Source organism: Pleuronectes platessa, chromosome 1, assembly GCF_947347685.1.
Source record: "Pleuronectes platessa chromosome 1, fPlePla1.1, whole genome shotgun sequence".
In the NCBI taxonomy this organism is placed as follows: Eukaryota; Metazoa; Chordata; class Actinopteri; order Pleuronectiformes; family Pleuronectidae; genus Pleuronectes; species Pleuronectes platessa.
The window spans coordinates 24,900,915-24,927,326 of NC_070626.1; the positions used below are offsets into that span (position 1 = coordinate 24,900,915).

At 42.0% G+C, this 26,412-nt stretch overlaps 1 protein-coding gene across 9 annotated transcripts in view; it reads right to left on the minus strand.

Moving 5' to 3' along the window:
* Positions 1 to 26,412, minus strand: part of baz2ba (bromodomain adjacent to zinc finger domain, 2Ba) — a 69,395-nt gene that overhangs the window by 31,578 nt on the left and 11,405 nt on the right. For all 9 annotated transcript variants that reach the window (XM_053445490.1, XM_053445404.1, XM_053445322.1 and 6 more), the window contains exon 2: positions 25,013 to 25,055. The gene's annotated coding sequence lies outside the window, so the exon portion shown is untranslated. The remainder of the gene's footprint in view (positions 1 to 25,012; positions 25,056 to 26,412) is intronic.

Genomic DNA, 26,412 nt, shown 5'->3' on the forward strand with positions numbered 1-26,412 from the left:
AGCAGCCAAACAAGAGACAAGTCACAGAAGAAAGTGTTGCCGTAAAGGTGCCTGGCAAAGAGGGTGATCAGAATGAGTAATCCACAATTAGCACCTCCTGTGTTTTTCCTTTCCACTACTTGTTTTGATGTTAACATTTCCAGTAACTCACAGTTATTCCTTGGAACTGACGGCAGTTGTACCCAGTCACTCTTTTGATTAACTAGACAATAAAGTGTAACCGTCATGAACCAGTCATTATTTTTAAAGTACTTTTTGTTTCAGTTGTGTTTCTTAAAGTGAAATAATTGACTCTAATTTATTATTTTACTTCTGACCTTGTGTAGCTGTTCCTCGGGCACGCTGTGTGAAATTCTCATCTTCCTCTGTGTTTATTAGGGCCCGAGCACCGAAATCGGTGGGAGGCCCTATTGAAATTGAAATGATTATTATTATTATTATTATTATTATTTTTCTTAGCTTAAATGAATTGGCTTTTTGAGGGCTTTAATGTGCTCAAAAAGTTGTAGGAGTTTGCAGTAAATTCGAAGGCGGCGAAAATTTACGTATTCTGGAGTATTTTGAAAAGGGCGTGGCAAAATGGCTCAAGAGCGCCACCTACGGAAAAGCCCCTCATTTAGCATTCACCGATCTTCAAAAAAAACAAAGACTATTTTGTATCATGACTAGATGCACAAAAAAGTCCATCAGTGCATTATGAATAACGCAACAGGAAGCCCGCCAGTTTGACTTTAGTGGCCATTTTGGTCATATTCCATATTTTTTCTTTGATGTACTTGTCGTACAGCTTTCATCAGATCAACTTCAAATTTAGACGATCGTCATCACAACAAATTGGAGATCTAAAGTTATTGAAGGATTACGTTTTAGCAAAACCGTCTGACCGTGGTGTGGCGTTAAAGTTTGATGAAACGCCATCAAAACACAAGCTTCCATATTTCAGACATAGTTTGTCCAATTGAGTCCAAACTAGACACATACGACAAGAGTCGCGACCAGAAGACATCACTGCAGAAATTGTGACTTACAATCACAGCGCCCCCTGGTGGCAACAGGAAATGTCTTGTTTTTAAGACGTGTTATGTTTTTATGTACTACTCGGAGAGCTTTCATCAGATCAACTTAAAAATTAGATGAGACTCTACAAAACAAGATGAAGATCTAAAGTTATCAAAATTTAAACTTTTCATCAATCCGTGTGACCGTGGTGAGGCTTAAAATCTTGATGTGCAAAATGAAAAGACCTGTTTTCATTTCAACCATGTATGTGTTTCATGGTCTTATACTGACCTCTAGTGGCTTTATATTGCCGGCACAACCTACTTGTACCGCAATATTAAGTCACTAGAGGGCAGTGTAGGATCATGGTTTGACCAAGGCACAAATTGTGTCACCTAAGGCAGGGGTAGGCAACCTTTACTATTTCCTCCACTCTTCCCCCAATTTAAAGCTGTCTGTTGCCGCACAACATATTTGATAACACAGGTTATAAAGTTATATATATATATATATATATATATATAGTCATGCAATATATATAAAAACTATAGTTTGTTGCATTTATTAAATAATAGAACGACAATAAAGACAACTGTTGACATTTAACTGCTATTTTTACCTGTTACAAAATAGGAAAACACCAAACTCTGACCATGGCGTGGAGTCAAAGTCTGATCACACGCCATCAAAACACGAGTGTCTGTATCTTGGACATATTTGGTCCAATCAACTCCAAACTAGACATGTAAGACAAGGGTCGCGACCTGATGACATCTACAAAGACATCATGACTTAAAATCCTAGCGCCACTGGCTACAGGAAGTGAAGCGTTTATTGTTGCTGCAGAGCTTAAAACGCACGCAAGGCAGAGACATGCGCTTGGTCATCGATCGTTCTCTCTCCCCCGACCGCAACAGACTTGAAATTGCCTGTGCTCGACCACTCTTCCCCCAATTTAAAGCTGTCTGGTGCCACACAACATATTTGATAACACAGGTTATAAAGTTATATATATATATATATATATAGTCATACAATATATATAAAAACTATAGTTTGTTGCATTTATTAAATAATAGAACGACAATAAAGACAACTGTTGACATTTAACTGCTATTTTTACCTGTTACAAAATAGGAAAACACCAAACTCTAACCATGGCGTGGAGTCAAAGTCTGATCACACGCCATCAAAACACGAGTGTCTGTATCTTGGACATATTTGGTCCAATCAACTCCAAACTACACATGTAAGACAAGGGTCGCGACCTGATGACATCTACAAAGACATCATGACTTAAAATCCTAGCGCCACCTGCTGGCTACAGGAAGTGAAGCGTTTATTGTTGCTGCAGAGCTTAAAACGCACGCAAGGCAGAGACATGCGCTTGGTCATCGATCGTTCTCTCTTCCCCGACCGCAACAGACTTGAAATTGCCTGTGCTTGACCACTCTTCCCCCAATTTAAAGCTGTCTGGTGCCGCACAACATTATTGATAACACAGGTTATAAAGTTATATATATATATATAAAAACTATAGTTTGTTGCATTTATTAAATAATAGAACGACAATAAAGACAACTGTTGACATTTAACTGCTATTTTTACCTGTTACAAAATAGGAAAACACCAAACTCTGACCATGGCGTGGAGTCAAAGTCTGATCACACGCCATCAAAACACGAGTGTCTGTATCTTGGACATATTTGGTCCAATCAACTCCAAACTAGACATGTAAGACAAGGGTCGCGACCTGATGACATCTACACAGACATCATGACTTAAAATCCTAGCGCCACTGGCTACAGGAAGTGAAGCGTTCATTGTTGCTGCAGAGCTTAAAACGCACGCAAGGCAGAGACATGCGCTTGGTCATCGATCGTTCTCTCTCCCCCGACCGCAACAGACTTGAAATTGCCTGTGCTCGACCACTCTTCCCCCAATTTAAAGCTGTCTGGTGCCGCACAACATATTTGATAACACAGGTTATAAAGTTATATATATATATATAGACATACAATATATATAAAAACTATAGTTTGTTGCATTTATTAAATAATAGAACGACAATAAAGACAACTGTTGACATTTAACTGCTATTTTTACCTGTTACAAAATAGGAAAACACTAAACTCTTACCATGGCGTGGAGTCAAAGTCTGATCACACGCCATCAAAACACGAGCGTCTGTATCTTGGACATATTTGGTCCAATCAACTCCAAACTAGACATGTAAGACAAGAGTCGCGACCTGATGACATCTACAAAGACACCATGACTTAAAATCCTAGCACCACCTGCTGGCTACAGGAAGTGAAGCGTTTATTCTTGCTGCAGAGCTTAAAACGCAAGCAAGGCAGAGACGTGCGCTTGGTCATCGATCGCTCTCTCTTCCCCGACCGCAACAGACTTGAAATTGCCTGTGCTCGGGCCCGTTAGTGCTACAACGTAGCCCTAGTATATGTTTGTGTGTGTGCTTTTGTAGACATGACATGTGCATATGGATGTTTGTACTTTGCATGCGTGTTGGCAATGAACACTAACTGAGCAAGATCATCTTGCTTATAGCGGAGTGCACGGCACGCACAAGCTTGCTTGACCTCCTTTTTTTTTTTTTTCTCTCTCTCCCTTCACCCGCACCACCGCCCCCCCTCCCTGCACGCACACCGTTAGCCAGGAAATGACATAACTAGGCGTCTTGGCAAAACATTTAGTGACAACCTTTGTCCAGAGTCAGACGTTGACTCAGAATCATTTAAAGAGACAGAATGTGCTCGCTGTGTGACACCACTGGTTGCCGAATAGATTGGTCAATTCCCGGGCTGTTGGTTCATCACTTGGTCAAATGAATGTGGGAAATGTTCATCTAAATAGGCTAAAGCCAAAGGTGATGTCATACAAGCTTGCTTCTTTTGTTGTAACTAACGATCTAAGTGTATTAAAAAAAAATCTGCAAATCCCAGCAACTGACTCTAGAGCTGGAAACCAGGGGATTGTTTGATAGTTTTACTTATAAATTACTTTATCAATCAGCTACCTGCTCTTTCTCTTGCACGATTTGTCTGATTTGGGCCTTAATCAACTGTATCACTTCATGAAACTCGAAAGGTGTGAGTGGAGTGAAATTCATGAAAGGGGAGGAAAAGAACTGAATCACTGAATCAGGATATTAACAAGGATGTTTGCTAAGCTGCATTAAGTACTTCATAAACTGAGCCTGGCCTGGGCCAAGGCCTGAAAGGAGTACAAAGAGACAGCATGCCCCAGTGTGGTCTGTCTAGGTGACAACAACTAGACTGACTCGAACCCCTCCCTCGGCTCCGCTCCTGCCCAGTGACAGATGGCAGAGCAGGGCATGTTGGGGATGGGCACCATCTCTCACCCCGCCTCAGCTAGCATTGGCAGTGGGCGCTGGCCACAGGTCGTATTACAGCCACACCACTGCCTGTCTGCCTGCCTGCCTCCATGTAACACTGGAGCTTACCACGCTAGAGCTGCTTACTGCCTGCCAGGGCAGAAAGGTAATGATATGGTCCTGTGTGTCGCAAATAGCAGAGCGTGGCGTTAGCATTGTAGAGTTTCCAGCTCCAGTATTCACTGGTCCCTGTCGTAACACGCACACACATGCGTATCCATGTCGCTGTAAGAGGCTTTAGATAAAATATAAAACCGAATGGCATGCCACACGTGTTCTCTATATTTTTGAAATGACAAGAAATCAGCTCTTGCCAAATGGCTTTATTTGCCTTTTGAAGCATACTGTAGATGCCAAAGGCTGGAATCAACACCCCTACTCACCATCCGTCTCTGCTGGCTTCCCAGTGACAATAATGTGATTTTGGGACATGGTGATGACTCGGTGGAGAGGAATAGGATAGGCTTGTCACTTGTGTTTGATGTCAAACCTATGTGTGACAGAATAGTGTTACTCAGCTCAACCAGACACAGCACTACTCCCATTTCCTGGCCATAAATAGAAGAGAATGAGACGTTAGTGAGGGTGTGTGTTGTGTTTGTGTGCATGTGTTAAAGAGTGTCTGAATGTGTGTTTGTGCACATCCACACATGCTCCATCCTAAGTATCATAAAGTAAGCTCAATAAGAAAATTCCCATCTCTTACGCTCATTCGCATCTGCATCCAGCCAAAGCTAATTATTCTCCCCATGGTAACCTAGCGGGGTCTTCACATCAAAAAACCAGAAGTGTGCATCAGGCAATCATCCCTGATGAATCTGCCCTTCTCCCTCTGCTAGCCACTCACACTCATTTGCCAGTCTCACTGCTCATTACGGGTTTTCTGCAGATTGAACCAGATCTGCTCACCACTGACTGCATGTCTCTACAAGAGTCCATAATGACTCTTGAGCTGTTTGGAAGGAACACAATAAAAGCATCTTAGCTTCAGAGAATAACATATAGTACATGCAGACACAAACACACACACACAACTGCACGCACACAAACACGCGCAACCACACACACATGCACGCGCACACCAGCCGATACCTATTAAGGTTAATTACCATTTAGATTACAGGCTGTAGTATTTTACATTTGCTCTAAAACATTTTTTGGAACGCAGCTTCACTGTTTGCAACTCAGTGCAAAAAGGCAAAGTGATGACTGGCAAAAAATGCAGCCTGAGGCCTTAAATATTGAGCTTAGAAACCAGAGCGCAACTGACTTCACAGAAATACATCCTACATATTAAACACTGTAACCAAATTCTCACATATTGAACGAGACATTTGCAGAGGTTTGCACAATTCTACATTGTTAAATCTGAACATTGTCCACTACAATACTGGAATTGCTGCACTTGTGCTTTTTATGTTTGGAGTTTACAGAGGAAATAAAACATTAACTGCAGATTGATGCAGGAGCTACAGTAAACCGGTGCTTTATCACCAAAAACACATTTTGTTTTGGACACGTCTGATCTTCTTTCTTGCATCTCAATAATGACAATATCAATTATGCGTTAAATTTTGTAATCTCTCTCAAATTGAGTTACTGCAACCAGAAATCTAAAATATATATTTTTAATGTTGTAAAATAATAACCTTGAATACATTAAATATTGACAGCGTTTTGCTTAGTGCTATTTCTATGATTAAAAACTAGATTACTGCTACTGTTCTCCTGGCATGACTGCTTAACATGCAATTTATTGTACAATTCCTTAAACTCTTACAAGTGAGCAGCAAAAAAAAAATTATGATAAAAAAATGTAATTTAGCAATATTGCTTGATATGTTGATCATGATTTTTCATTAATAAGAATTCATCAATGCAGGAAACACACAAGCCCTGACAGAAAACAGCCTAGGTTACCAAAGAATATCAAGGAAAGAAGGAGAGAGGGAGAGAGAGGGAGAATGAGAGAGAATGAGCGCAGTACTCCAGATATGCATAATGCAAATGACATGCATGTCAAATAGCACAACAAACTGACAGTGACAGAACAATGGAAGAGCCAGAGAGCGGCAAACCTCGCATGAGCAGTCGTTGGAGCCCTTCTGTCCATTTTCAAATGGGAAGAAACCATTTAGAGTCGGTTCTGTTCAACTAAAACTTTACGTGCAGCAGATAACTGATATCACTGCGTAAATGTGACAGAAGCCAAATAAGTGGTGTGATGGCAGAAAATAGCTTATTCACGACCACCGGCTACAAGAGCCTGTTTTGATAATGTTCCTGGAGCATATAATGTGTTGTTCAACAGAACAGAAGAGGTAATACATGTACAGTCACAGTCCTTAATCTTTACTGCTCCCCTCAGCCACACAAAACTTCACTACCCATATTCCTCCCTCACTGGCCAAACTGTCCAGAACAAAGGTCACACATTTTAACACTGCAGTGTAATGTAGATTGTAAAAATTCAGTTAAATTCAGCCTGCAGAAAAGAGTCTTAAAACTCACAACTCTATAAGGATGAGCTGTGGTGTCCACACAGTCGCGTGTGAGCAGAACCAAATCAAGTACAACAGCTTGTGTCACAAGAAATATTGAGCTATTCATGGAATTATGGTTGAAAGAAAATTAATATTGTTTTCTTCAATCAATTATATATTTTATGTCCATTTTCAAGCAAAATGCGGCCGTTCACTGCCTCATTCTAGCTCATTAATTAACTGGCAGATTAATTAAGGAAAACAATTCCCTAATAACAATAAAACTCCAAACGGCCCTGATTAATTACCAATAAACCATTGTAAAAAAAAAAAAAAAACATGATCATCGCTCTCCTTTGATGTGCAACGTGAGGTCACAAAAAACCCTGAAATGTAATGCTGTACAAAGTGGAGGTGAAGTTGTGTTTCTTGCTCTTCGATGTGAGGACAAACTAGTTTCTGTGACTTGCTCCTCAGCTGCTGGCTCATTTAGTCAACACCGTTAAAAGACATATTTCTGGTTTGATTGCTGTGTTTATTCTCCTGTCGGCAACCTGCCGTGTCTTATCTTTCTCCCACCCACTCTCTCTTTCTGCTTTTACACTTTCTATATTCTTACATTGTAATCAACATTAATAACACCCGCATGTTTAAATGACATGTCATAGGTTTGTGTGAGTTGGGGAAACAGATGAGTAAATGTGTAATCTTTAAAAATGTAAAAACACATTCCACAAGTAGAAAAAAAAATCTCGCAAACGTAAAATCTAATTTGCAAATAAACAAACTCCCCCGAAAAAACAAACAAAACAAACATCTGTCATATTTTTCATTCTAAAGTATAACACTGATGATCACACTGAACGCAATGATCAGTAATACAAAGTTATCTCTTCATCTCTGGTCTGTTTACAATACATCTCAATCATGTTTACCACATATTAATTCCCTGGCCCGGTGTCAAATATAATCCTCAGCATCGCCCACATGTTTACTGTCACCGTGGCAACAGATGTCAGTTCAGTCGTTAGCGTTAGTTCAGGTTAATCTAGAAACATATTAACAATAAGCAGTGAAATTTACCATTCAACGTTTCTCAAGAATAACAACCATCAGCACTAATAGCCAGACAATAACCAGATCGCTGTGCCTCGTCTAACTACATTTAATCCCTGCCACAAACTATATCAAGATAAAATGTTCATATAAAGACAATAACGATAATCATCACAATAAATGTCACATTTCTTTTAAGTTTAAAGAGTGATTTTTTGCTCCAGTGTGAAGGTTCTGGTTTTTATTTCTTCTTTTTAAGCAGAGAAGGAAAAACACTTGATAAACAGCAAAACATTTCACAAATCTGAGGTAGACCAATTATTTGTAATCCTCACTGTGCACAATGAAATAGCAACTTATCAAAATATGTATTTGTATTATGTCCTTATTGATGAAAATCATAGTGATAATTACTGATTATTTTTTATTTCCCAGCTTAAACAGAGACTCAGTAAATTCAGCACTGTTTAAATAACAACTTAATTAAGTAAAATGGGAATTGCTTTGTAATTTGTAACAAATTATTAATGAAAGTAAGAAAACATATTTAAGATGAGTTGGCTGGCAGCTATAAAACTATATATAGAAAAAAGTGCATTCCTTTAAAGGCCTCAAAGTTGTCGAATACACTTAATTATTTGTTAATTATATAAAAAAAAAGAACTAATAGAAGGGCTGTGAGCTCTTATTTTGAAAAGAATGTGTGTGAGAGGGTTTAATTATTATCTGTTCACACAAATACTATTAAGACAAACCAATATCTACATAAAGACTTCATTACAATCAAAGCTCTCGTTTCAATGCAAATTGGCACGTGTTAAATGGCAAATGACGGTAAGCATGTACCTCACATCGGGTAGTAAACAGAAGACTTGCTCTGTGTTTACAATTCACCGTGTGATCGAACACTGAAATCAGACGCAGGCCTTTAAAGCTATTGGGGGGTTTCAGAGGAACAATCTGGCAACATAAGCTCCAATGAGAGGAAATCCACCAGCATTAAACTCAATATGCCAATCACTTGTATTCCTCTGTTCAAACGGCTGCTGTACTTAATGTTAAACATGTGAAAATGACTGGCTGGAAGAGAATAGTGTTGTATTGACAGAGAGGGAGGCAAAGCAGCGGGCAGTCAGCCACTCTGTTCTGCTTCACTGCAACATGGGAGGGAGGCCAGCGTGGACACACACACACACACACACACACACACACACACACACACACACACACACACACACACACACACACACACACACACACACACACACACACACACACACACACACACACACACACACACACACACACACACACACACACACACACACACACACACACACACACACACACACACACACACACACACACACACTAATCCCTCTTCCTCTCTCTCTCTCTCTCTCTCTCTCTCTCTCTCTCTCTCTCTGTCTCTCTCTCTCTCACACACACACACACACACACACAGAGACACACAGAGACACACAGTGCAGCAGGTGAGGTGCCAGCACATCACAGCGCTGCCATTTTTCAGTGTCTTGCTCAGGGAGAAGCGCTCTGACATTTTATGAAGCACTCTGCAGAAATCAGCAGCTTGTAATGGCGGCTGGACTGTCACTCCTTTCCACTCCTCACACACTCCCTCTATCTCCTTTCCCCACACTGCTTTTAAGATTTTATCTCCCTTGATTAACATAATCTAATCAATTTTACAAAATTGGCTTTTAATTACAAAGGGCAATCTCTTCGTCTCACTCTGTGTGTAAGTTTTAAATGGTTTAAGTGTGTTTTTTTTTGTAAAAGGCAGAGTGAGGCAAGAAGTAAAGCAGCAAGTGAGAGGTTAGAAAATGTTTGTCATCACTCTCAAGTGAAAATGTTGATGGATACAATAAGATTGATGAATACAATATGGCAGAAATGTCAGAGAATAAAAATCCAAACTGTTCACTTTTAAATTGCAGGTTTTTGTGAAAGAATATTTTCTATTCCTTTTAACTTTATGAATCCACAATCTAGAAAATGCCCCTATACTTATATTTGACATGGTGAAACACCAGGCTAGTGAAACACTGCATTTAGACGTAAATTTAACAGCAGTCATCTTCGCACACCTTTGACTCCTGGAATCATGGCGGCTGGTATTACTGCACGTTTACTGGGGAGGCCTAATGACTGGAAACACGGCTGTTAAATATGTTCTCTGCATAAAAAAAACCATGGATCTATAATCATGATTAACTCTCTGGCATGTTGTCCTGCCCGACAAGCTCTCCGTTGAGCAATGATTAACAGCTAGTGACTCTACAAACCACTGTTAGCACATTAACACAATGTTTACATTAGCCAACCACTCACTGAGGCCATTACTGCTGTAGCTAAGCTAGAAGTCATCTTCAGAGGATGGACAGACTGCAGCCTGAGGCCCGACAGTTTGAAACAACGCCAGCGAACCTCGGTAACCAGGCTCCAAACTTTTCTCCCGAAGTTTCACTCAGGGCCAACACATTTCAGAGGAACTCAATTTAGTATGCCCACAGGAAAAAATATGATTCAACTTGAAATATGTGGGAAGTGTCAAGGCCAAATCTCTCGGTGTAAGCTACGCTATAAACCTTAAATTAAGCCGATTTCATTAATATGACATTAGCATTTGTAATGAGAAAAGGGGAAAAAACCCTTGGGACATCTTTGTACCGTCGCACAAAAACCTGCACACACACAAACATGCGTATATATATATGCCCACGCGCGCACGCAGACACAAACACACAGAATTCACACATAAGCCGCAAAATTGGGAACTAATTTACATCCATATTAACACAAGAATCACAAAGTGCAGCCAAAGCACAGCAAAGAGGAAATGTTGTGTTTGCGTAGGTTTTATAATGAAGTATCACAGCTTAGTTAATGTAAACCAACTATGACAGTTAGTGAATCTGTTCCACCTTTCCTGATGAACTGAGCAGGTGATTCCAGAGAAATAAAGCGTGCACGGCGTTTTCACTCCCACTCTACCACTTCAAACAGAAAGTGTGTGTGTGTGGGGGGGGTTTCAAGAGCGCAACTTTAACTATCTTTTTTTTTTAAGTTGCCGACACACTTCTGAGCTTTCTCCTTCAACAAAACTACTGCTTACATTTAGCTGACTTGGTCTGGGTGGGACTTTTTTGGCCTCTACAGCAGGCCGGGCAGGCATTTGTTGATTAGTCGAGTAAGTGACTGTAAGGTTTTCATTAAGTCAGTATTGAGCTGCATTTCCAAATTGACCAACATAGCTTAAGGGCTTGACCAATAGCCCCCTGTGATTAGTTTAACTGTTCTTTGCACGAGTCTGTGAAGTTAGGACCTGCTGGCCTGAAGATAGAGCTGAAAGCTGGGATTTTGACTCATCGTGAGATAACGCCTAATAAAAAGGTATTCAGGGAAGAATGTGCCTCTTTTAAGTTTATGTCTCAGTACATTTTACGATTTAAGATCTTTTTCTGATGTTCCCCCAAAACAGTTTTATGTGCGTTTTTTATGATAAAATATGTCAGAATCTATTTAACTTTGATTTAAGATATGGGTTATCGTCTCATTGAGCTCAAGATGTCTTTGGCAAAATGGACCCGAATAAAGAGAGAAAGAAGAAAGTATCTTTATTTAACGTTACTGATGCTTCCAAGGATCAAAAGTACAACGTGGACAAAGTCATGTAAGGAAATAATCTGGGGTTGATATGTTGAGGGAATGTGAATGTATACAGTATGAAAGTGTATAAATGTCTTGTAATATCCCAGGTTTGAACAAATTGAATATGAAGAAGAAAGTCATAGCAGCGCTGATACCACTTAGTGGTGTAAAAGGAGTAAAGGGAGAAAAAGAAAATAATAAAGTCATAACATTACGAGAATAAAGTCATAATACTAAAGGAATAAAGTCATAATATTACAGGAGTAAAGTCAAACTATTCCATCAATACAATCGTAGTACTGCGAGATCAAAGTCTTATTATTAATAAATATAAATAATTTACTGCAAAAAGTAATTATTTATCCGTGTAATATTAAAACGTTCTCATAAATGTACAACTTTATACCTAATTTTATGACATTACTTCAAAGAAATGTTTTCTTCAATATGGCCCTAATACTCCTGATATGTGGTTTTATTATGATGACAACATAAAAATATTATGAAGAACTAATTAAACAAGGATGAGCGGCAATTAGTTACTATATTGGTTTATTATTAACCGACTGATTAATAAACAACACAGGCCTACTTGTGTCTAAGAGAGCAGTGAGGTTCTAACTGACTTCAGTGACATGAAGATGTTATGATTTTTATTGCCCCTATAATGAATATGGATAAACACAGGATAAAAGCAGCTTTGTCTGGATTTACGATCCAACAAAACTCACAATATGTGAACTATCGTATGTATCATGGAGCACACAGGCTTCAGGACACTCTGAACACAGCATACTTTTCCCCTAAGCTTGAGATGATCTTAATAAACTCTGCTGCTGCTGAGAGATTAGTGTTTTCTGCTTTTATGACGGTCGAGGAAAATTGTTGCAATTGGTACAAAAGTTGGCAAAAAAAGCTCACAGCTGGCGAGCAGAGAGATAGAGCAAAGTGACTTTGACTTGTTTCTAAATGTAGGTAATAAATTAGACTAGAGCTAAATACCAGTTCAGCATCAAGAATAATAAATAGCCAGACTATTAATCAGTTTAAATTTGAGCTCCACTGATCCAAGCACTGTTTAAGTATTTCTTTAAGCAGCTTTTTAAACACCAACCAACCAGAAACGGACTCACAAAGACTCATAAAGTACACAAACACACAAAAACACACACACGTATGGGGAAGATTGGGAAAACTAGACAGAACCAAATCAAAACGCATCCCTTACAATGTGATGTGACCCATCTTTGTCAACAGAACTTAAAAATAAAATTAAAGTTCAGATTTAACTCTATGATATTAAAACCCATAGAAAAGGATATCCATAATTCTGTGAGTTGAAATCAAGACCAGGGGCCTCCTTTATAAAACAAAGGATAGGATCCATACAACGTCGGCACATGTGCTGTAAAACAATCACATCTATAAAACTGTGCACGCACATCTGCAGGAAACGTCCCCTTTAGAAACCACAGTCCACCTGGACATGTGCACACATGGATCAGCCTCATATCCTGTCCTCCATAAAAATGAAACGATAAGTGGTCGGTACAAAGAACTTCACGATGAACAAAGAAGTTAGTCGTACAAGATGAATCATGGTCAACACCATGAAGCCGGATAGTGTGTTTGTATACACGTGTGTGTGTGTGTGCGTGTCAGCAGTGCAAACGATTGTTTCTACTGCAGCAATTAAAAACACACAAAAATAGTATGAAAGCTGAAATCATATATACCTGGAGATAAATGCACAGTATTGAAAGATATTAAAATTACTATAACTCTGATCTGATATTCTCTGTTATTCTCTAGTGCTATTTGGTGTAATCGTGGATTTCTACAACTATTATCTTGTAGTTAAGATAATCAGTTAACCTACATAATGTTTTTGCTGTGAAAGGGACTTAATGTATTCAAGCTTAATATCGGGGGCCGAGCAGCCGGGCTGTCCTGAATCCTGCCACCTGCCACATCCTGGCATCCTCCTGGCATTTCAGCAGCTGCAGCGCGCTCCACAACTGACCAGTGTCAGAAGCATCGAGTCTGACACTCTCCTCTGGGGATGGGGAATGTGAGGGCGAGACGGCACTGATGAAATATTAAATTTGAATGTCTGAGTTTGATTTGGGTTTTAGATTTTTTTTTTTTTTACAGTTGAAGGTGGTTATGGGAGAATTATGTCTATTTGAATTTTTATGATAATTTCTACCATGCTGCCTTAATTTAATTCCTAATCGCCAATTTCCTGTCTCCAAAAATGTTTGTATGCATGCACGTTCTCCTGTCAAGTTTGTTTTTATAGATCCCAGCTTTTGCCTGGGAAGTGGCGCTCATCTCTTTTGGGCTTGGTTTTATTCGCAGTGGTTACAGATGAGGCCCCAGAAGTGAAAAATGTGGCTTTCTGTCTATCCTTTTGTTTATGTCTTTCTAATTCAAATCCCTTCCTAAAAGTTTTAATTAACTATGTTTAATGTTATTGTAAAAACTATAATCACTAATGTCAAAGTTTTCATAGACAATAACAAAATCAGGGCAAGATAGATATGTCAAGGAACACATACGGAATATTACACCTGCTTTGGATGGACTTACATTTCAACTTCATATTTTACATGTAGGGGAAATTGTTCTTTTCTCTGCAGTTCAATGTCTGACAAAATACGGCACTTATGTTCTCACGTATTGTATAAAAAGATAATAAATGAGTGGCATGATGGGAAATAGCTTTGCGCTACCATTTCCCCAGTATCACCTTTCTGCTGCTCTATCCAGGACACTTTCCCTCCCCCCTGGGGGAAAATGTAGAAGTCCCTTTTAAAAGTCCAGCTGTGCCTTTAAAAGAGTTTGTCACACCAGCCACGGGGTGCTTTCAAGTGCTGTGCAGAATATCCACAAAATAGACTTCGTTTTCCTGCCTGTGACACGGCCCTATTTCCTGTCACCACACTACCCCTGGTGTGATTTCATATAAAAAGTCAAAATATTTAAGCCTCCATTGTCGACTGTCAAATTCGGCTTCGACATTATTGCGTCGCTATCACAACCTTGGCGGATACGCATGTGAACACTCACACAGACACACACAGTTACCTGTGTCAGACTGAGCATCACCATTGTGTCACACTATCTTTTCTTGTGAAACTCTATCCACTAGCCCATCCTCTGGATCCCAACACTTCCTTATGGTTGGACCAATCACACAGCTTGGCCGTCACCCCCACCTTTTTGTTACCTGATATTATTTAAGGAGGAGCTAAGGAGGTAAAAAAGAATAATAGCTTTGGCTCTACGTGAATGTACGCTTGTGTTTGCAGTGTGTGTATCTGTGCCTGTCACGACGGGTAGATTCCTTGTGTGGTGAGGCTGAAACCGAAGCTGCCTGGGCCTGTTGTTGATAGCCGTGTCTCACCCACTCACTGCCCCAGAGGGAGTCAGGACCAAGACCACTGCTCAGGGTCTGTCTGTTCACACACATGAAACACAGGCTAGGATTACACAGGGCTCAAATATGACTCATCCCAAGGAGGGGGTGGAGGAAGGCCCTCTGTTGTTTTTGCACAAATGCACTCCCTCTCACACACACACACACACACACAGACACACAGCCCGGCCCGCAACGATAGCTACATCACAGGCTCAGAGAGCGGACCTTGTGGTTCCACACACCTGCCAAAGACAGATGTTAAGAATAAATCAGAGAGAAGCTCTGAGTGAAGAGAAGCTCCAGACTGCCATAACTCCACTAACTCACTACGCAGTTCACTAACTGGAGAGCAAACAGCTGCACATGACAACACACACGGTGATGAAAGTAACAATAGCATGCATGCACCTGACATGCATACAGAGAGTGGCTACATCTTGGCAAGAGGGAGAGAGGGAGAAAGGGAAAGAGAGAGAGAAAGACAGTACTTTCCAGTTTCCAGTCTCACAGGCTCCACTCCTACTTTTGTGTTGTCAGTGCTGTGCTGTTGCTGTGTAACCTGCTCTCATCCTCTGGAGCTGAGGGTTTATAAGTGTAATTGTTCTGGAAGAAGCTGAAATCCTCCAACGACATATAAACAAGTCACAACAAGGCTGAAAGCTGTGTGGGCGGTTTGGAGAGGAAGCTCTTTTTTCCGCTGCTGACTCGGTGAAAATCATGATTTCTTCATTTTAAATATAGCACCGCCGGCTTAAGGAGGAATCAACACTCTTAGGAAGCCTGCCCTTTAAGTAGATGTGCTGCTCAATGATATACTCCCCAGAAAACACTATTGTAGGGTAATGTGACCTTGGAAAGCCTAAATCAAACACCAACACAACACCATTCTACAGTGTGTCGGTCAGGATGGCAAAATAATTCCACAAACCATGTGTCAGGAAGAAGAAAACTCAAAATGCATCTAAAACAAGAGCGTAGCTTTTGTCTATGCCGGCAGCCATGACTATGGGCAGATTTTGTCACTTGGATTTTTTTTAGCCTTTGCCGTCTTACTGGCTGGGAGAAAACGGTCTGTGTGTGCGCCTGTTATGCATGTGTGGCATGTGTTTGTGTGTGTGTCATAAACAGACACCCTTCACGCTTTGTGGCCCAGAAACAGGATAAAAAAGTGACTTAACCAGCAGCGCACTGACATTATCTCTTCTTTGCCGTCCTGGAATGCCAGCCTGCAGTGAAATTCTAAATATGTGATGTCCTGTCACACCAGAGTGTGTGTTTGTGTGTGTGTGTGTGTGTGTGTGTGTGCGCGTGCACGCGTGCCAACACAGGAAAGACGCTGTTTGAGTGGGTGTTTTGCTTTGTCTTTTCACATTAAAGCCACATTGCCAAGTGTGAATATTTATGTCCAAATACTCCATGAACACCATTAAAATCATAAAAACTATAAAAAATACTTTTGGTAAAGAAGATCAACAAAGCAGCTTTAAAGCTTTAAAATTAAAACCTGTGACCGAAACATGAAGAATGTGTTGACAAAGAGTGTCAGTGGATTTTTTTAAACTTTAAATCTTCCATCCAAGAAACGTTTGCTCCCACCCGTGCTTTCAATCACTGGGCAGAATAAAGCCCGACTCCGGCCCTTGTGATGCCGATGAGTCTAACATCCATGACTCAAGAGGTCAGGCAGCCCATCCAGGCTGAGCATTTGGGGTTAAGGGGATGAAACCAAGTGTGAAATGTGAGAAGACAAGCCAACATGGTTTCTCAGGCAACAAATAGAAAGGCGACAAACATATCTCTGTGAATGTGAGGAACGTGGGGTATGTTAGGGAAGAAGGACTATCGCATCATCCATGATTCACATGAGAGCAAGATGGAAAAGGTATTAGAGTGGCTTTTTGAACCGGCTGAGTTTAGACATGTTAATCAGTAATAGCCTGTTGCACTTCAGACGGGAGTGTGAGCGTGTGTTGTGTGCGCCTGTGTGTGTGTGTCTCTGGCAAGTCCAACGCCACTTGGACTCGAGCTGGTTGAAGAAAGAGAAAGCTCCAGACCAAGAGATAATCCATCTGGACTGTTTCCTCACAAAACATATGGAAAAATGCAGACGCTTTTTTTTCCCTCTTTTCCGCCGACAATAGCTATTAATATCTCCCACAGAACATTTGCTCATGTCCCACTAAGGACTGGAATTCCTGCTGAAACACAGTCATCCTAGAGGATTAGAAGAGGCGGTCCGGCATTTTCAAGCACTCAACATATGTATTCTCTTACTCTCTGTGTGCAATGTTGGGCATGCAGTCACATAAACACAGACTAATGAGTATTATGCACTCAACAAATTCTTCTCTCTCCCTTTCTCCCACAAACACACACACGCGCAAACACACACTTGCTGTGGGTAAACTGAAGTGACGTAATCCAGACCCTTAGACACGACTTATTCTGCTCATGTAATTTAAACAGAGATAGCATTTCTTTGTCTTTTTTGGAAAAATAATTCAGTCTAATATCTACAAGGACCCCTAAATAATCCCAGCAGCCACCTGACAGGGGTTGTCCGCAGTAGTGCCAAAAACTTGTGTTAAAATGACAGCGCTGTAAATTGTTTTAATTACAGCCGACACAGATAACAGCCTGTGGAAACATCAACCCTTTTCTTCAAGTCCTCTGCAAGATCCAAACATAGAGTATTCCCTGGAAAACACAGTTGTTTTGTGTGTGGGTGTGTGTGTGTGTGTGTGTAAGGGTGAGTGTGTGTGTGAGCGCTTGTGAATACAATATTCATTTTGCTGCAGGAGGACAATCTATGCATAACAATGAGAGGCGCTAATGAAATCAGCCATCAACCTGCGATACATACATATTAAAGCAGGACCTCAGAGTGTCATTCGCTTAGTGCATCATTTGTTCCCACTCGTTTTTTTCTCTCTGCCACCTGACCTTTAGAGTATGTGTCCCCCCCCCCCCCACCCTCACTTTTCCATGCTAAAAATAGGAAGTGTACCTGCAGTACACAACTGTGGCATTATGCAAACACACACGTACAAGTCAAGACAGTACCTTTCAGAGATTCATACAGGATTGATTTGTGCAATAGGTGAATTTAAATATAGACAACAAATGCCAGAGTTTAAGGATTTAACCACTACCTTTAAACAGATAATGTTTAACATCACAAATGGTAGCCACTGTCAGAGCTGTACCTTCAGTATAATGTCATATCATCCCAGCTGCCAGGGAACGACGCCCCTCCCTTCCCTCTAAGCATGCTTCACAGCTCTGGCCTCTCTCTGTCTCTCTCTCTTTCTCCCTAACCCCCACCCCCACACTGGCAGGGAAATGGATCCCTCCACCTGACAGTGGCCATTTTGAGCCTTCTCTCCTCTCCTCTCTACTCCTGCTTCCTGGTAAACAATGGGAGAGGGATAATTGATCAAACAGCCAGGGAACCCTCCGAGCAGGGGAAGGTCACCGCCCGCCAGCCCAGCTCACTATGAGGGGGGGTGGATATGTGTCAACATGTGTATGTGCATTTGTGTGTGTGTGTGTGTGTGTGTGTGTGTGTGTGTGTGTGTGTGTGTGTGTGTGTGTGTGTGTGTGTTCATGCAAGTATTGCATCTATGAGTGTGTTTTGTGTCTGTGACCATAAGTGTAAAAAAAAAGAAAAAGACAGAGGTAGAGACACACAGAACAGTTTGTGTGTTTATGTGTGTGTGCGTGTGTGTGTTGTGTGTGTGTGCATGTGTGTGTGTGTGTTTATGTGTGTGTGTGTGTGTGTTGGAGGCGGGGGGGGGGGGATCTCACTGACGCTCTTGAGCTGCCATTTTTCTTCCCTGACAAAGACTCCATCTGCCACAGAGCCATTTGCTGCCTCCCGAGTCGGCAGAGCATTCTGCACGCCACATTCACCTTGATGTCACCTCTACACAGCTCACGCCTTGCTGACGCTGTACACTCTCTCACTCACTCACACACTCACACATGCACACACGCACACACACACACACTTCTTTTCCTCTAATATACTGATTGTCTCCCACTCACAAACAAACACACACTTTCAGTTTCTGTCACACATATTATCTCTGCACTCTCTCTTTCTCAGACCAATATGTGTGCTTGTGTGTGCTTGTGTGTGCTTGTGTGTGTGTGTGTGTGTGTGTGTGTCTCTGCATGGCTGATATCACTGTGCAACCATCAGCGCTGTGCATTGTGGGAGTGTCTGTAGGGGCAGAGAGACGCGACAGGGGCTGAGGGATTCACACGCCTCTGAAAGACAGCCAGAGGGAGAGAGGGGGGAGGGATGGAGCAGGGGAGGGAGGGAGGGAGGCACAGAAAGAGGGAGAGATACGGAGGGGGCCGGTAACTGGAAATGAGAGATGGCATTTTAAAGAGGAAGCTGAATTTCACCTGCAATTACCGTAGCTCCGGGGCACATGGCTCGGTTAAGAGACATTTCATTCCAAAGCCACCGCATATAACTGCCGCACTGAGCCCTGAGAGGCGCGTAAAGAAGGAGCGAGAGAGAAAATAGAGCGGTGGAAAACTCTCCTCTACCCAAGATGGCCCTCAGCAGATGCGGTGATGAAAGAGAGGAGGCAGCCAGGGATGTAACTGGTAAATGAAACCCAGCAGAAAAGGCTAGCGCATAGGAGAGGAGAGGAGAGGAGAGGAGAGGAAAGGAAAAAGAAAAAGGACGATAAAGAGACGGGGGAAAGAAGAAAGGTATCTAATTCAGAGGGCCCCAACTCGGCCATCTGCACACCAGACCAGACAGATGAACTGGGCCTCAGAGAACACACAATCACACACACACAAACACATGCCCCTGCACACACACACTGAACGGAGAGGAAATCAAATCCAACAAACACAGATAGTCCAACAGTTAAGTAACATGCAAATCTGGATGTGTTAAATGATTAATGTCACTTTTAGTATTCTTTGTCCTCTTTCAATGAAACCTCTCACTCACTCTCTCTCTCTCTCTGCCTCCTTCTCCTCACTCAGAACTCCAAATGGAGACGAAATGGTTTCCCTGAGGCTCAGTGTCCTGGCTAGTTTCACCAGGCACGCTGCTGTGTTTCATAGGAGAAGTGTGACTGCACAAATACAGTAATGAGCTCTCACTGGGAGCCGGGGGCCTCCTGGCACTGCTAATGGCTCTTCTGGACTGCAGCTGTATCCAGGTTACAACCTGGCCTGGCCCACAGGCCCTGGGACACGCACAGGCCCAGTAGGGACAGACTATTCCCTGCCACAGGCTCACATTGTAGTCGGAAAACCAGATCCATCTAGCGGACTGTGTGTTTGGTGTGTGCTGTGTTTGAAGTGAAGGGAGAGGAAGAAAGAAGATCTGGGGAAAGAGGTTCGGGGGAAGGAAACTGTGAGGGATGTCAAAAGACGAGGGGCCATGTTAAAGAGAAAGACCAAGGAATAAAAGACAGTTGAGGAGTTGTGGTTTGGCCATAAACAGAACAGATAGACGCAATAAACCTGGAGGCTTTAATAGAGCAACAGCTGGCGTGTGTGTGTGTGTGTGTGTGTGTGTGTGTGTGTGTGTGTGTGTACGAGAGAGAGAGAGAGAGCGAGAGAGAGAGAGAGAGAAAGAGAGAGAGTGTGCCCCTGCAATGTTTTAACATACAGCTTTCTGATTGAATTAATGCTATTTATTGATTTGTAATAGTCGTGTTAACAAATTTGGTTCGGCTTTGAAGCAAAATGTTTAGTATAGTAAAATGTACTATACATATAGTGTTTACTATACTAAAAAATGTTTAGTATAGTAAACACAGCAGTAAAATCCAGAAAGGTTTACAAATGTAAAAAAGCCAACACACATTAGCAGGTTGCAAACTTTAGTCAAAATCCCTCAATTGTTCAGCTATGCCACTTTGATATTATCACTCCAATAAAAAAATATATCCAAGATGAGATATTTGATTTAATGTGAGCATGATGAGATTGGTAGGTTGCAAAGGCCTGATCATCGCCTGTTTTCAACCCTAGCAGGGAAACGGGCATTAGGGCTGAGTCCAAGGGGCTCAAGTTGCAATCCTGTTTGTGAGAAAGGCTAAAAGGTTTGTGATGTATTAGGTCGAGAGGTCTTCTCCTGATGCTTCATAAATTACTGGCATGCTGTTATGTTGCATCATGACACCCACAACTCTGCATTGTGTGCCCAACAATTTCCCTCCTGCTACAACAAACACATTAACACACAGACAAACACACACACACCCGTTGTTGCCCTCTCTGGGAATTCTCACAGCTTGGGTTCTTTAGCTCCTGTTTTGTCTGGCTCTCCATTCAAAATGGCCCCCCCAAATGACCACGCACATTATCGTGCAGGCAGGCGGCCCCTGAGTGGACTGAGGCTCCCCGGGTGCGAGCAGTGATTCATGGCACAAGGGTCTGTAAAAGAGCAGCCTCACCCCCACGCTGCAGGCCTTCATGGGGACAAGGAGAGTGGAGGCTGTCTGGCAGTGGGGGTGATTCAAAAGTCTGGCAAGAGAACTGAACCTTGTTGAAACCACATGGGCTAAGGGAGGCAGTGTGTGTTTATATATGTGTGTGTGTGTGTGTGTGTGTGTGTGTGTGTAATAAAAAACTATTGAAATGCCTTGCTGTTTTTTGGGGGTATTTGATGATTTGCAGTGCCTAAAGAGTGACAGTGCTTTAGTGGCACTTTGTTTCCTATGAGTTGTATGTGTTTGCGACCGCAGGGCAGTGTGTCTGTACAACGCTTTGCTTCCACCGCCTGCAGGCACAGGGGGCGTGCTAACAGTTCTTAGCTTTCATGGTGACAAAACAGTGGCCCACCGTCCACGGTTTGACGACGGAGCAGACACCAGAAGCAAAATGTGGAATTATTTCAGCGAGGGTGAAACCCGCAGACTCCGCAAAGCTCTTCTGTAAAAGTTGTTTGAAACCAACGCAGACCAGATGAAGGGAAGAGTCTCCAGACATGACGACGTGTTAGACGGATTTAAAGACCAACAGGTTGGTGAAGTTGACAGCACGGCTGTTGCAATAACAGAGATTTGATATGAGCCTTTGAAAGACAAAACGTTTTTATGTGTCAATATGACATTTATTTTAAATAAACAATGCAGAAAATATTTTAAGTTTATCTTTTATTTTAGGTTTAGGTTGTAGCTCTAGTTATTTATGACAAAAGCTTAAGATTAAACTCAAATGTTGTCAATATAATTAACTAGGCTGTCCGGGGGGAATGGAAGTCAGGGAAACTAACAAGCATAGCTGAAATGTGTGTGTGTGTGTGTGTGCGTGCGTGCGCGACCATACAAGCGTGTGCAGAGAGAGGGGGAGTTAGAGTGAAAGAGACAGAGACATGAATGGGTAAGCCCAAACTAATGCTGGAGTGTGTCTGTTGAATCTGCGCTGCTGCCTATCCCGAGGACAATCTCGCGGCAGCTTTTTAACAATCTTTGCTCCGAGGCAAGTACAAAGTACTAAATGTTTAGGGGTTATCTCTAACACTTCCCCAATCTAACAGAGCACCAATTGAAAAGGGCACTGGGAGGAAAAAAAAGACACTGTGAGAAACAAAGAGGACTCATGAATAAGAGCTGAAAAATGATAGTAGTCGCTGGGATTGATGAAACCATATCAGGTTTTGTGACAGGCAGCGAGACACACTGATTCTTTCCCTTCAGGCAAGAAGGTGTAATTTCCCCCTCCACTGTCACAGGAGCCATGTAAAAAAATTATCAGTAGCTCGACGACTAAATGATTCATGATGATTTGTAATGTGCAACTATCTATCTATCCATCCATCTATCTATCTATCTATCCATCTTTCAGATCAAGACACTCGGAATGGCTACACTGGCATACTGCTTCATTGTAACACACAGTGGGATGCAGATGAAAATGCTGGCCTCACAGGACAGACACACACACACACACACACAATCACACACATAAAGAGCGGACTGCTGTGGGGCTGACGCAAGACTATCTCTGTCTCACGTGTCTCTCCCCTACGGCCGCCCGCTGCTCCTGACCTTCGAGATGTTTTTCTCTCTCCTTCTCCCTCTCCCTTTATTCCTCTCTATTTCACACACACACACACACACACACACACACATACATACACACACTCCTCCCTCCTCTGCACACCTCCCAGCCACTCAGTATTTTGTCATTAAAAGGCATTGCATTTCAAGCTTGGATCAAGCAGATGGGGTGGCGTAAGCTTTGCTGCTCCTTCACGCAGCACCTTGGCTTAAGTTCAGATAGTCCACATGCATTACAGCACTCTCCCTTAAATGCACACACAAAAACAACAGAGGTGAGAACACGCATGCACACGCACAACCTTCCTGGAAACAGAATCAGCCCGGTTGTGGATGGCTGCTTCATGTGGGTAGCGTGTAGCTCTGATGTGTACTGCCTGGCTGGTGTAGTTAAAAACCATAAGACGTGTTGTACAAAACAAGAACAGCAGCAGGTATGAGGCGTCGTCTCTTATAGCGGAGAAAGCTTCCCTGGCTGTTCATTCTTATGCTAACATATTAATCAGTCCTTACGGGAGCCCAGCGGTTTATGCCTTCTTGTGGCAAAACACTGACAAGAATATTCATAGAAAGTTCAATGGGTTCACTGTCAGTCACACACACAGAGACACACACACACACACACAAATACACACACGAACACACACACACACACATTCACATTCACGCACGCATACGTGAATGTAATATAATTATATCTCAGTGCCATTAGACATTAGACTTTCATTCCCTCGCCCTCAACATTTGCATATTCCTCTGGGTGTTTGAGTTGAGCAGCTCTTTCCTTTTTCCTTCTCTTGTCTTCCAAGCAACAAATGTCAGCTAATTACACCATCGCTGTTTGGATGAGCTCCATCTTTCCCTGTGCTCTGCTGTGCTCGAGTCAGGCAGCCAAGGCACCAGTCAGGAACAGCCAGTAGTGGTGGTGGTGGCGGTGGGGAGAGGGGGTTTTAGCTACAAGGCTAAATTGATTCCCCAAGAAAGGACTCATCAATACTTATCACGAATGACACAACCAGCTCGTACACGCCTGCGAGGAGTGATGTATCATTCACAGGCAGGGACGAAGCGTTGAGGGTTAAACCAGATAGAATCAGGTCTGGTAACACACAAGGCTAAATAGAGCCAGTTGCAGGCGGAACAAGTATTTCCCTAAGCTCTACGTTGAGTATAAAAAAAAAAAATGTTCTTATACAAGATCCCATTTGATCTGGTGACACACTCGCAGGCACAAGGCCGTTGAGTCAGGCAGGAGGGAAAAGTGCAAGTCATTGTCTGTGTGTGTGTGGAACAACAAACTGCCACCTTGGTGTGTCTGTGAAGTGAAGTGAAGCCTTGAGCCGCACCCCTGAGTACAGCTATAGCCCTCACACAAACACATCCAGAGAGAAAAAGAATGACAGAACGAAAGAGTGGGGCAAAGAGAGGAGAGGAGAGCAGAGCCGCACAGGGCAATACACACAAACAACTAAACACAATCAAAGATCCTAACCCAGAAGCACTGTAAGGCATTGTTAACAACCATTTACATTTGCTGTTGGCTCTGAGCTGATAGCAAACTCAAAGGATGTTTATTAGGCGCGTACGTTTCATACAAATATTCTGATTAGAATGGGAGAAATCTAATTAATTGCTTGATTCACTGAATGAACCCCGAACTCGTAATGTAATCATAGCAACTGCTTTTCAAGGGGCTCTTGTTAAATTTAATTGGGGGAGAGAAAGAAAAAAAAAAAAAAAACATCCTCTTTCACTGAATGAAAATCAAATTAGGCCTGAAACTGGAGGAGTCTGCAAGTTTGTTCTGGTGCGCCATAAAAAAATAAATAATAATCAGCTGAAAGCAGAAGTGTGTGACAATATATATTTAAAGAAGCTTCTGTAACACGCAAACAAATACCAGGATATTAGTACTCACTGTTAGAGATGTCTTCAACTCTTTGACATAACTGCTGTAACACCTGCAGAAAAAGCAGAAACGAAACATCAGTGTGGTTAAGGTTGAAAATCTGAATGGTTAGATTATACACACGTTTGTGATGGTGCTGGACGTTTTGCTTTTCTACAGCCTGGAGGGAGGGAAGCCCCTGAAACTCCCTGAATATCAAAGTTACAGTTACACAGCTTAGCATTTGTGATTTTCAGGCGCATCAAACAGAAAATACAGTGACATCTGAACCACTCTGTGGCTACACACACACACACACACAGAGGAAGATAATCGCACACACACACACAAAAAGTCTCTTTCTCCCTCAGCCCTTTCTTGCTAAACCTGTTTGTTAGAAATGGATCTAGACACAGGAGTTTTGAGTGTGAGGATATTTTCCCCAAACACAAGACAGTTCTTGCAGAGAACCAAGCCTTACCAACGTTCTCACGCCCAACTCTCCTGCATTGTCTCTAAGGCCCTCCTGCGCTGCAGCCTGAGCTTAATCTAAGTAGCTCCCCATAACAGATGCCACCCTGTTATGTATATCATGGCACACAGACACACACACACACGGCTGTTACAGCTTCTATTAAAGCTAATATACAAGTTGTATATTATTCATATTCAAGGTTATATATAATGTCTCAAACTTACAAAACCCAAGTGTCGATTGTGTGTTTACCGTGTGTGTTCTTACAGACATTTACACACACACACAAACAGTGTTATAGCACTTGTGGGTAGCTATCTAACAAGGTTTTGTTGACAGTAAACACATCCATCTGGTCAACAGGGACAGAAACGAGTCTCGTGGACGCTTCATCTGCAAGGTTGAAGATGTATATCAGTTTTTTTAGTTTAGGGATTCAATCTTGCATTTAAAAAGGGATTTAATAATTCCTAAATATGTCACTAGAAGGAGCGACTGCCGTAATTTAAAAAAAATTGGTATTTTGCAGCTCATCAGCCTAAGTGATTTTGTCTTTTCAGACGGCCTCCAGTCATGTCAGAGTCTGTGGCACGTAATGCAGGAAACATCTGTCATTACAGCTCAATTTATCACTGAACAGAAATCACCTCGACTGACTGTGTTGATAATCACCAGAGCAACTCAACTATAACGGTTCCCTTCATTATCTACACTCATGCAACACACAAACACACACAGGCACGCACACACACACACACACACGCAAAGACTACTGACACACACAAATACTTTGATAACTCATAGCAGTGATAATGATAAGAGAGAGCCAGGTAGGCTGAATTCATCTTCGGCTTTTTCATAAAGGCCTATTAGTGAATGATTAAAGGATCTCTGCTCAGAGGTCTTCGGCACGGAAAATGATTTGCAAGCCACGACGCAGGTGAATTATGCCGGA